Source organism: Eretmochelys imbricata, chromosome 6, assembly GCF_965152235.1.
Source record: "Eretmochelys imbricata isolate rEreImb1 chromosome 6, rEreImb1.hap1, whole genome shotgun sequence".
Taxonomy (NCBI): Eukaryota; Metazoa; Chordata; order Testudines; family Cheloniidae; genus Eretmochelys; species Eretmochelys imbricata.
The window spans coordinates 117707333-117717500 of NC_135577.1; positions in this window are offsets into that span (position 1 = coordinate 117707333).

Consider the following 10168-nt stretch of genomic DNA (forward strand, 5'->3'; position numbering starts at 1 on the left):
TCTGTGGTCACCTATGCAAATTGGTGAGGCTTTTTATCCAACATTTCCCAGGAAAGGGCGGGTGCAAGTGTTGGGAGGATTGTTCATTGTTCTTAAGATCCAAGGGTCTGGGTCTGTAGTCACCTAGGCAAATTGGTGAGGCTTTTTACCAAACCTTGTCCAGGAAGTGGGGTGCAAGGTTTTGGGAAGCATTTTGGGGGGAAGGACACGTCCAAACAGCTCTTCCCCAGTAACCAGTATTAGTTTGGTGGTGGTAGCGGCCAGTCCAAGGACAACGGGTGGAATATTTTGTACCTTGGGGAAGTTTTGACCTAAGCTGGTAAAGATAAGCTTAGGAGGTTTTTCATGCAGGTCCCCACATCTGTACCCTAGAGTTCAGAGTGGGGGAGGAACCTTGACAGCCTTCTTGGCAACAAGGGCACACTGCTGACTCATATCCAGCTTCTCGTCCACTGTCACCCCTAGGTCCTTTTCCGCAGAACTGCTGCCTAGCCATTCGGTCCCTAGTCTGTAGCGGTGCATTGGATTCTTCCATCCTAAGTGCAGGACCCTGCACTTATCCTTATTGAACCTCATCAGATTTCTTTTGGCCCAATCCTCCAATTTGTCTAGGTCCTTCTGTATCCTATCCCTCTCCTCCAGCGTATCTACCACTCCTCCCAGTTTAGTATCATCCGCAAATTTGCTGAGAGTGCAATCCACACCATCCTCCAGATCATTTATGAAGATATTGAACAAAACCGGCCCCAGGACCGACCCATTCCTGCCCTTAGCCAAACATGATTCCAACTTCCTTACTCCCATTTCCTGTTCCCATTTCCCCTTTATATTCAGGCCTGTCTGCAAAGGCCTGTACTTTAAGAATGTAGGTGTATTCTTATCACTTGGCTAGTTCTAGAGGTATAAAAGAAAGAAAGAATCAAAATCACTATCTGCTGGTGTAAGGGCCTTCTCTTACGGTGACAGTCTGAGGCCCTGTTCTTAGGCTAAGGCCTTTGGCTAAGCAGCAGAGGCAGCCATAAGCTAGGAAGCGAACAGTCACATCCTCACATTCCAAACTAGTCACATTGAAATAAGATGCTGTTAGGCACTATCAGGACAGGATTGTATGCCTATCACCTCCAGAGAAAGGGAAGTGCCTAGAAAATGTAAAAGGAAACTTAGTTTGATAGCATCCTGTCTGGCAAGAACTCACTTATCAATAGCTGGGATGTGAAATCCTCACTTCTGTATTGTTTTGTCATTATAGTTTTCACTTTGCTATTGTTTGTCTGTATAATCTCTGTCTGGTTCTGTGATTGTTCCTGTCTGCTGTATAATTAATTTTGCTGGGTGTAAACTAATTAAGGTGGTGGGATATAATTGGTTACATAATCATGTTACAATATGTTAGTTAAATTTCAGGAAAATGATTGGTTAAGGTATAGCTAAGCAGAACTCAAGTTTTACTATATAGTCTGCAGTCAATGAGGAAGTGAGTGGGGGTGGGTGTGTGGGGGAGATGGGAACAGGGAATGGGGGTAAGAAAATTGGAATCATGTTTTGCTAAAGGGGGAAATGAGAACAGGGAATGGGAGTAAGGAAGTTGGAATCATGTTTGGCTAAGGGCAGGAATGGGAACAGGGACACAGGTGTCTGTGGTGTCAGAGCTGGGAAGGAGAATACTAAGGAAGGAAACTGGAATCATGCTTGCTGGAAGTTCACCCCAATAAACATCGAATTGTTTGCACCTTTGGACTTCGGGTATTGTTGCTCTCTGTTCATGCGAGAAGGACCAGGGAAGTAAGTGGGTGAAGGAATAAGCCCCCTAACATGCATCAAGACTGCCCCCTGCACCTGGATCCCCCACTGAGCCGCCTGCACTCAGATTGCCCCACACAGAACTCTCTCAATCCACAGCTGGATCCCCCCACACTAATCCCCTCTGCACTTGGATCCTGCTGGGCTGAGTCTGCCTACTCACACCTGGTGCACCTGGCATGGAGGGGCAGGGCCCAGGGGTGTTTCTGGGGCAGGCCCGGTCCTTGTGCTGTGTCCTTGGGTGCAGCCTCACTGCTGAATCCAGATCCCGGCGTGGAGCTGCAGAGTGATCTCCAACTTCTGTGCCAGTAGCCTGTGCTCCCCAATGCCATGCTGGAGCCTCCACATTTATTTGACAAATAAAGTTTGCAGAATTTTATAATATTGTGCACACAATTTTTATTTTTTTGGCACAGAAAGCCCACAGGGGTAACATTAGTAGCTAAGGGTGGATGGGAAGGGTTGTGTCTGAGACAGTCTGACCATCCATGTCAGGCACAGCCCTTCCTGTAATGAAAAGGAAGCCTCACAGTGCAGTATGGTAAAATGTGGTACAAGATTGCCATACTTTTATATATTGTTGCTGCTGTGTTCTGTTAAACAGTGGCTACGTTCCTCTAGAGAGGGGGCTGCATTTCAGGGGTGAGTGAAATAATCATTGTCTAAGCATATTGTGCACAATTGTTTGCTCTTCTCAGAGAGGCATACACCACATTCATAGGGCAAGAGATGGATGAAGTAAACCCCTAATATATCTGCTGTTGAAACCAATGAGGCATCTCATGTGAGTATGGACTAAACCAGGATTAGGCCTTCATATTCTCTGTTAACCTCAGGATGCTGTAATAATTGACAAATAGTGGAGTAAAACAAGTGACTAGTTTAAAGGGTGAAAAGTTACTTATCTGGGAGTGTGTCTTCCCTGCTTTTGTTTTTTCCCCCCAGTCAGCTGGACATTTGCTTTACTTTGCTTTTTACTGGGTGAAAACTTCAGTATCTCTTGACCCATAAAATAATTTCACTAAGAAAGAAACAACATTAACTTCATAATACGTTGTAACCATAGTGTTAAAGCCCAGACGCTTCCCTTTAAAGGTAACCTGTAAGGGAGGGGAATAAACTGAGTCATTCCCTTTTTTGCTTCTATGTGATACATAAAGAAAGCTTGCAAGAGCTTTCTCTTTCATTCTTTAAAAGTTCCCTACTCTCCATTAGAAATTCTGGTACCCTGTTTTTCCCCTGGATGTCTCTACTGAAATCTGGTGGGATTATACAATTAAAACCATTTAATTGAGAGAAATGATTTCCCCCACAGCTTGCTTAAAATTGTCTTGTTTGCTTTTGTTGATGTCTCTAATTCAAACGCCTGAATGAACAAGTGGGAGAGAATATGGCTCTGTAAAAAAGATTGAACACACCCCACTCCTTCAACGAAGGCTGAGAAAGCTCACAAAAAACATCTGAGACAACCCATCCGCCAGTGAAACCAGGGAACTCCAAACTTGGCATTCCTAAAATTGCTAATGTAAAAAAAACCAAGCAGGATTAAAGAAACAAAAACATTCAAGCCTTTCCCTACACATCAAAAAGAAAAGAAGCACAGTTCTCTTATAAAAAATGTTTCCGGTCATCTATCCAGGAGAGTGCTGCAGCAGCAACCGCTGCCATCAGAATCAGTGGATACTAATCCAGTCTTGTCAACTCTCGGTATTTGTTTGTACAGTGCCTAGTACAAAGGGGTCCTGATCCATGGGACAGGGCTCCTAGGCACTAAGGTAATACAAATAATCAGAAAATCCTAGAAAAGTAGGGCTGGAAGGGACCTTGAGAGTCCAAGTCCAGCCCCCTGTGCTCAAGTAAACTTAGAGCATCCCTGACAGGTGTTTGTCCAACCTGTTCTGAAAAACTTCCAATGACAGGGATTCTACAACCTCTCTTGGAAGCCTCTTCCAGAGCTTAACTACCCTCATGGACTCATAGACTTTTAAGGCCAGAGGGGACCACTGTGATCATCTAGTCTGACCTTTTGCACATCGCAGCCCACAGAACCTCACCCACTCACTCCTGTAGTAGGCCCATTACTTCTGGCTGAGTTACTGAAGCCCTCAAATCTTGATTTAAAGACTAAGTTACAGAGAATTCACCATTTATTCTAGTTCAAACCAGCATGTGACCTGTGCCCTACACTACAAAGAAAGGCAAAAAATGTCCAGGGTCTCTGCCACTCTGACCTAGGGAAAAATTTCTTCCAAACTCCCAATATCACAATCAGTTAGACCACATTGCCCCAGGCCTCCACTGCCTCCCCCTGCCCCGCATCCATCCCACCATCGCCTCTGGTCCCTGCTGCCTCCCCCTTTGGCCTCCCTAGCAGACTTACTAGCTATTTGTATGTTTGTTAATATCACTTATCACTTTTCATAGCCTCCCAGGTAGCTAAGCAAGCTGAGATATTAACAAATATACAAATATCACTTTTCACAGCGAGCCCTAGGACCCACTAAGCCCTGGATGGGGGGGGGGGGGGGAGGAGGGCAAAGGGGGAGGCAGCATTATTTTTGTTATTGAGTCTGCCAAAAAACCCTATTAATACACATTATAATTATTTGGATGTGAATCTGTGCATATTTAATTTTTTCCCCCTAAAGTTAAATAAGTATTTTAGGGGGAAAGTATCAGTGCAGCCACCAGTGAGAGTTGGTGGTCGCATGCTGAGACCACCAAAAAATTTGTTGCGAGAACCCCTGAGTTAGACCCTGAGCACATGGGTGAGACCCGCCAGGAAGATACCTGAGAAAGAACTCTCTGTAGTAATTCAGAGTCCTCCTCATATTGTGTCCCATCTCCATCCATTTGAGATGTTTGCTAATAGCAGTTGCAATGGGCCATATGCCATTTGAGGCGACCTCATTATACAATCCACCTCCATCAACTTATAAGTTCAGTCCTGAAACAAGTTATTTTTTTTGCCTCCACTATGCCCCTTGGAAGGCTGTTCCAGAACATCACTCTTCTGGTGGTTAGAACCAAACAGCCCTGTCTGAAGACTTTTCAAGTCCCCCCTCAATTTTCCCTGCTCAAAACTAAACATAACCAGTTTTTTTGTTAATGGCCCACCTTGATTTTCATACACATTGTAAGGAGAGTGGTCACTTTGGATAAGCTATTACCAGCAGGAGAGTGAGTTTGTGTGTGTGGTTTTTGGAGGGGGGATGGGGGGTGAGAAAACCTGGATTTGTGCTGGAAATGGCCCACCTTGATTATCATACACATTGTAAAGAGAGTGGTCACTTTGGATGGGCTATTACCAGCAGGAGAGTGAGTTTGTGGGGCGGCGAGGGGGGGAGGGTGAGAAAACCTGGATTTGTGCTGGAAATGGCCCAACTTGATTATCATACACATTGTAAGGAGAGTGATCACTTTAGATACGCTATTACCAGCAGGAGAGTGGGATGGGAGGAGGTATTGTTTCGTGGTCTCTGTGTATATAATGTCTTCTGCAGTTTCCACAGTATGCATCCGATGAAGTGAGCTGTAGCTCACGAAAGCTTATGCTCAAATAAATTGGTTAGTCTCTAAGGTGCCACAAGTACTCCCTTTCTTTTTGCGAATACAGACTAACACGGCTGTTACTCTGAAACCAGTTTTTTTAACCTTTTCTCAGTGGTCAGATTTTCTTAAACCTTTTATCATTTTTGTTACTCACCTCTAGATTCTCTCCAATTTCTCCACATCTTTCTTAAAACATGGTGCCAAACACTGGGCACAAGTACTCCAGCTGAGGTCTCACCCATGCCAAGTAGAGTGGGACAGTTATCTTCCATGTCTTACATACAACACTCCTGTTGATACACCCTAGAATGATATTAGCCATTTTGGCAACTGCATCGCATTGTTGGCTCATATGCAAATTGTGATCCACTATAACCCCATGATGCTTTTCCAGCAGTACAACCACTTCACCAGTTATTCCACATTTTGTAGTTGTGAATTTGATTTTTTTCTTGCAAAATGTAGAACTTTGCACTTGTCTTTATTGAATTTCATCTTATTGAATTCAGACCAATTCTGAAATTTGTCAAGGTCATTTTGAATTCTAATTCTTCCTCTAAAGTGCTTGCAACCCCTCCCAGCTTGGTGTTATCTGTAAATTTTATAAGCATACTCTCCACTCCATTATCCAAATGAATGAAAGTGAAAATGTTGAATAATAAATAATACTTCTAATATGCTTTATTTACCCATTTTAGTGTGAATAATTAGAAGAGTGTTAGAACTCTGAAAACAGTGGACAGATCTGACCATGGTAATTGTAATACCAGGGCAGATTTTTATAAACTCAGCATCACTCAAGATGAGGATGGGGCAACTTCATCCAGTTGGGATTTAAAGCTTTCACTGAGAGTTTATTGCTTTGATCTTGTGTGTTGCCACAGTGTTGTTGCTTTGCTTCTGCTCTGTTAGCCTCCCACACAATCCAGGGTTTAACTTGGCGGCTCCCGAAGTTTGATTGTTTAACAACACATCCACTGCCTCTTACACAAGATGTCAAAAGTCATAGATATTGCTTTTTTAAAAGCCATGAAACTCACAAAATCCATGCAAGACCTGCAGCTTGAGTGATACTGGTGAGTTAATAGCTGAGCCTATGTTTGCAGCGGGTCTTAGTAGGTGCATCATGATTTCATGGAAAACTGACCTCTTATTGGCTCAGGATTTGTGGAAAGGAACTAAGGGTTTTCTCCATCCAGTTAAGATAAACCCTTCCTCCCTTAGACCATCTCTATATGAGGAGAAGGACAAGTGAAAAAAGTGAGGTTGGTCCCATGGGCGGTGCTAAAGAAGCTGAAATGGGGAATGCCCGTTCAGTGTAATATGCAGTGTTGTTGTAGCCATGTTGGTTCAAGGATATTAGAGAGACAAGTTTTCAAGCTTAACTTGTTTCTCTCACCAACAGAGGTTGGTCTAGTAAAAGATATTACCTCACCCACTTTGTTCACTACAACACAGGAGTGGAGAACCAGTACTGGGCCCTGATCCCACAAAAATTTACGAGCGTAAATAACTTTTTGCACAAGATAAGTCCCATTTAACACAGTATGATTGCTCAAATGTGTAAAGTTACACATGCTTAAGTCTTTGTAAGATTGTATCCCTAGAGCAGTGATACTCAGACTGAGGCTTGGGAGTCGCTAGTGGCTCTTTAATGTGTCTCCTCTGGCTCTTTGTGGCACATAATATTAAAACACTGTGATTTAATTAATCCATCAGGATGCTTCTACTGTGTTATTAGCCAATTGTAGTTGATAAAATAATACTTGGTCAGTCATTTTGCTGTGAGAATTTATATATTTTTATATATATTTCCCTGTCATACTGTTTAAATATTAATATATAGTACTATAGTAAATGAAAATGAATTCACACTACTGTGGCTCTTTTGGGTACTGTTGATCACTAATTGGGCTCCTGAACCACTGAGGTCTGAGTATCACTGTTCTAGAGAATGACTGATGTACAGTTTGTCTGCATAGGGGAAATGCATCATGTTAGAAAATGGGTTAGCTCACATGTTGAACACTTTTTAACCTCTTGTGTGGACAATGACAGTCATGTTTAGCTGATGCTGGTTATCTCTAGGCTCACTCAGAAGATGATAAAAACCCTAACCTAGGGCTAACCACAATCAGTTAACATATTTTTTAAAATGACTGTCGTCCGCACTAAAGGCTAAGCTGTGTTTCATAGCATGGTAGATAATGTGCTAGTTCTCACCTTTTCTATCACAATGCATTTTCTCAATATAAATATACCGTTATTTGTGGGCATTGTAGTTTCGAGGATTGAGCACGAAGCTGGAATCCAGAAATCCTGAGTTTGACCCCTGCCTTTGCCTCTTTCTTGCTAGTTAGACAAGTTACTTAACTTTTTGGTATATCAATTTCCTCCTCTGTAAAGTACACCACTTGCCTATCTCATAGTGATGTTGTGTATAGTTAAAGTTTGTACAGAACACTGAAGACTGAAATAACTAGGTTTTATTTTCTGCTCTCCCATTAGAGTTTTTAAGATCAGTGATAAATACTTGTAAATAGTTTAGTTTAATGCATTTTCCATTGATTGTTTTTTGTTGGTTTCTTTTTCTGTTCCTTTAGATGGTTGGCTTGTTTGTCTTTTTATTGTACCATTGTTTGATCAACCTCCCTGTAAATAAATCACTTTACTTGTAAAACAAAAATCTTCTTCACCTGCTATGGTACCTCTTAGGCATCATGCAGAAGAAAAATATTTGTTAGCAGTTTTAGCGTACCTTACATTGTACTTAATACTATTTGGAACAATGTCGGAGACCTCAAGATACACCAGGCCCTGGGTCATCCTGACTCTTTAAAGAAGATTGATAATTCAGAGCAAACAAGAAGTTTCAAATTGTAATTTTTCCAAGGTAATAATCATTATCCCCATTTTTTAGAGGAGATAACTGAGGAAGAAAAATTGAGGCTCAGATCCTCATAGTTGAAATCAATGGGAGTTAGGCCCCTAAATACTTTTGAGGACATAGGCCTAAGTGATTGCCTAAAGCTGCACACTGAAGTCAGAGGTAGAGCTGGGCTTAGAACTCAGGGATCTTTGACTTCTAACTCCCTGTTCATTCCTTTAGACCAGTAATCCTAAAGCAATGACTTGTGGCCACATGGTGCTGTTTCTTCTTGTTTCCAACTGCTAAGTTGCATTGAAAAATACATTTAAATACATTCCCAATATTAATTTTCACAAAATTCATTCCCAAATGTAAGCAGTTGCTGCCATGATGTTGTGCAGTTGTGGACAGGAGGTGAGGTGGTTTGCATGATCATGAATAGGAGGGGAATGGTCCCTAAAATAATCTTGCTTTTAAGATTTGATCCACACTGAAGGAATTTGAGAACTCCTAGTTTAGGCCATGCTATTATTTAAAAGCTGGTTACCTGGCATCTTGTAAGGAAAGTTTATACAAGTCATAGAGTACTCAATTTCCCACCCCAGGGAATCCCCTTAACACAGGTTCCACCCTGTCAGGTGCAAGTTAGCATACCCAGCTCTGTTACCCACACAAGAACAAACCTGCCCCTGCCCCCACATAGGGAGTGTGTCAGGGTGTTCCTGGGGAAATGGGGGCATGGTCTGGGTTTTTCCTTACCCCAGCTACTCACAGCTACCATAATGGACCTTGGGGGCTGTAGGCAGCTGGGCACAGGTTAGGGAAGTATGAGGGGCCCTGAATTGGCCCAATTTAGGAGAGGCACAAAGAAGCATGAAGCCACAGACAATAAATTCAGCCCTCTCTTTTTCTTTTTACGTAACTGCCTCTGAAAGGCAATTGGGAGCCAAATAATTTGAGTAGATCCCAGGAGGAGACCTCCTGGCTGATTGGAGAGACAGTGAGTCTGTTGATTATACTGTTCATAGAAATAGGTTTGTTATAAGGACCAAGGATCATGTTTTTAATTGAATTTTCCCTGTTTAAAAATATTTTTCCATCTATAAAGTTAATATATATTTCCCCCATTTTCATTACCCCTGAGCTGAGCAGAGATGCTGGTCAGTTAACTGGGATCTGTAGCGAGATTTGTTGTAATTCAGCAGGGAAAATGTTTGTTCGCATACAAAGGTGGAGCTGAACAAAACAAAGATTTTCTGCGCCACCTTGCAGATATTTGGGAACTTTGTTTCACTCAAGGAGGCATAAAGCTTGTCCAGTTTTTCTGAATTATACTTTTCCTTCAAGGTGGAATTGCACTGGAGATCAATGAGCTCCAGTTGTAATTCTTGTGGGGCTTTCTCGTAGTCAGATGACAGTGGGCATGACACCAGCTCCAGTGTCTTCTCTGTAACCCTTCTGCCCATCAGAGTAGGCAGCAAGAAGGGCCAGGTTCAGTATCTAGGGGTTCCATTCCAATAACACAATGCAAAACCGGCTCGAGCCCCCACCCAGTGACCTGGGACAAATATATACCACCCATGCTGGGCGCCTCCAAGAGGCAATACTTCTCCTCTCGCAAGCAGGGAGTCTGAGTGTAGCAAAAAGCCTTTTAATAACAGAGAGAAACAATGTGGCATTATGTTGGGGAAACACCACAAACAGGATTCATAACACAACCCATGAGCAAAAACCCACCCAAGCAAATTGGGGCATGTCCTTTCCCTTGGGTTCTTGAGTCCAGCAACCCGAAATCACCCAAAGTCCCAAAAGTCCAATGGCCCAAAAGTCTCTGTCCCTGGTCAGTGCAGCCCCAGAGTTTGAAAGTTTATCTGCAGAGTTTTACCTCCCAACCTGGGTGGAGATGGGGGGGGGGGGGAAGAAATAAGGGGCACCTTACATGATCTG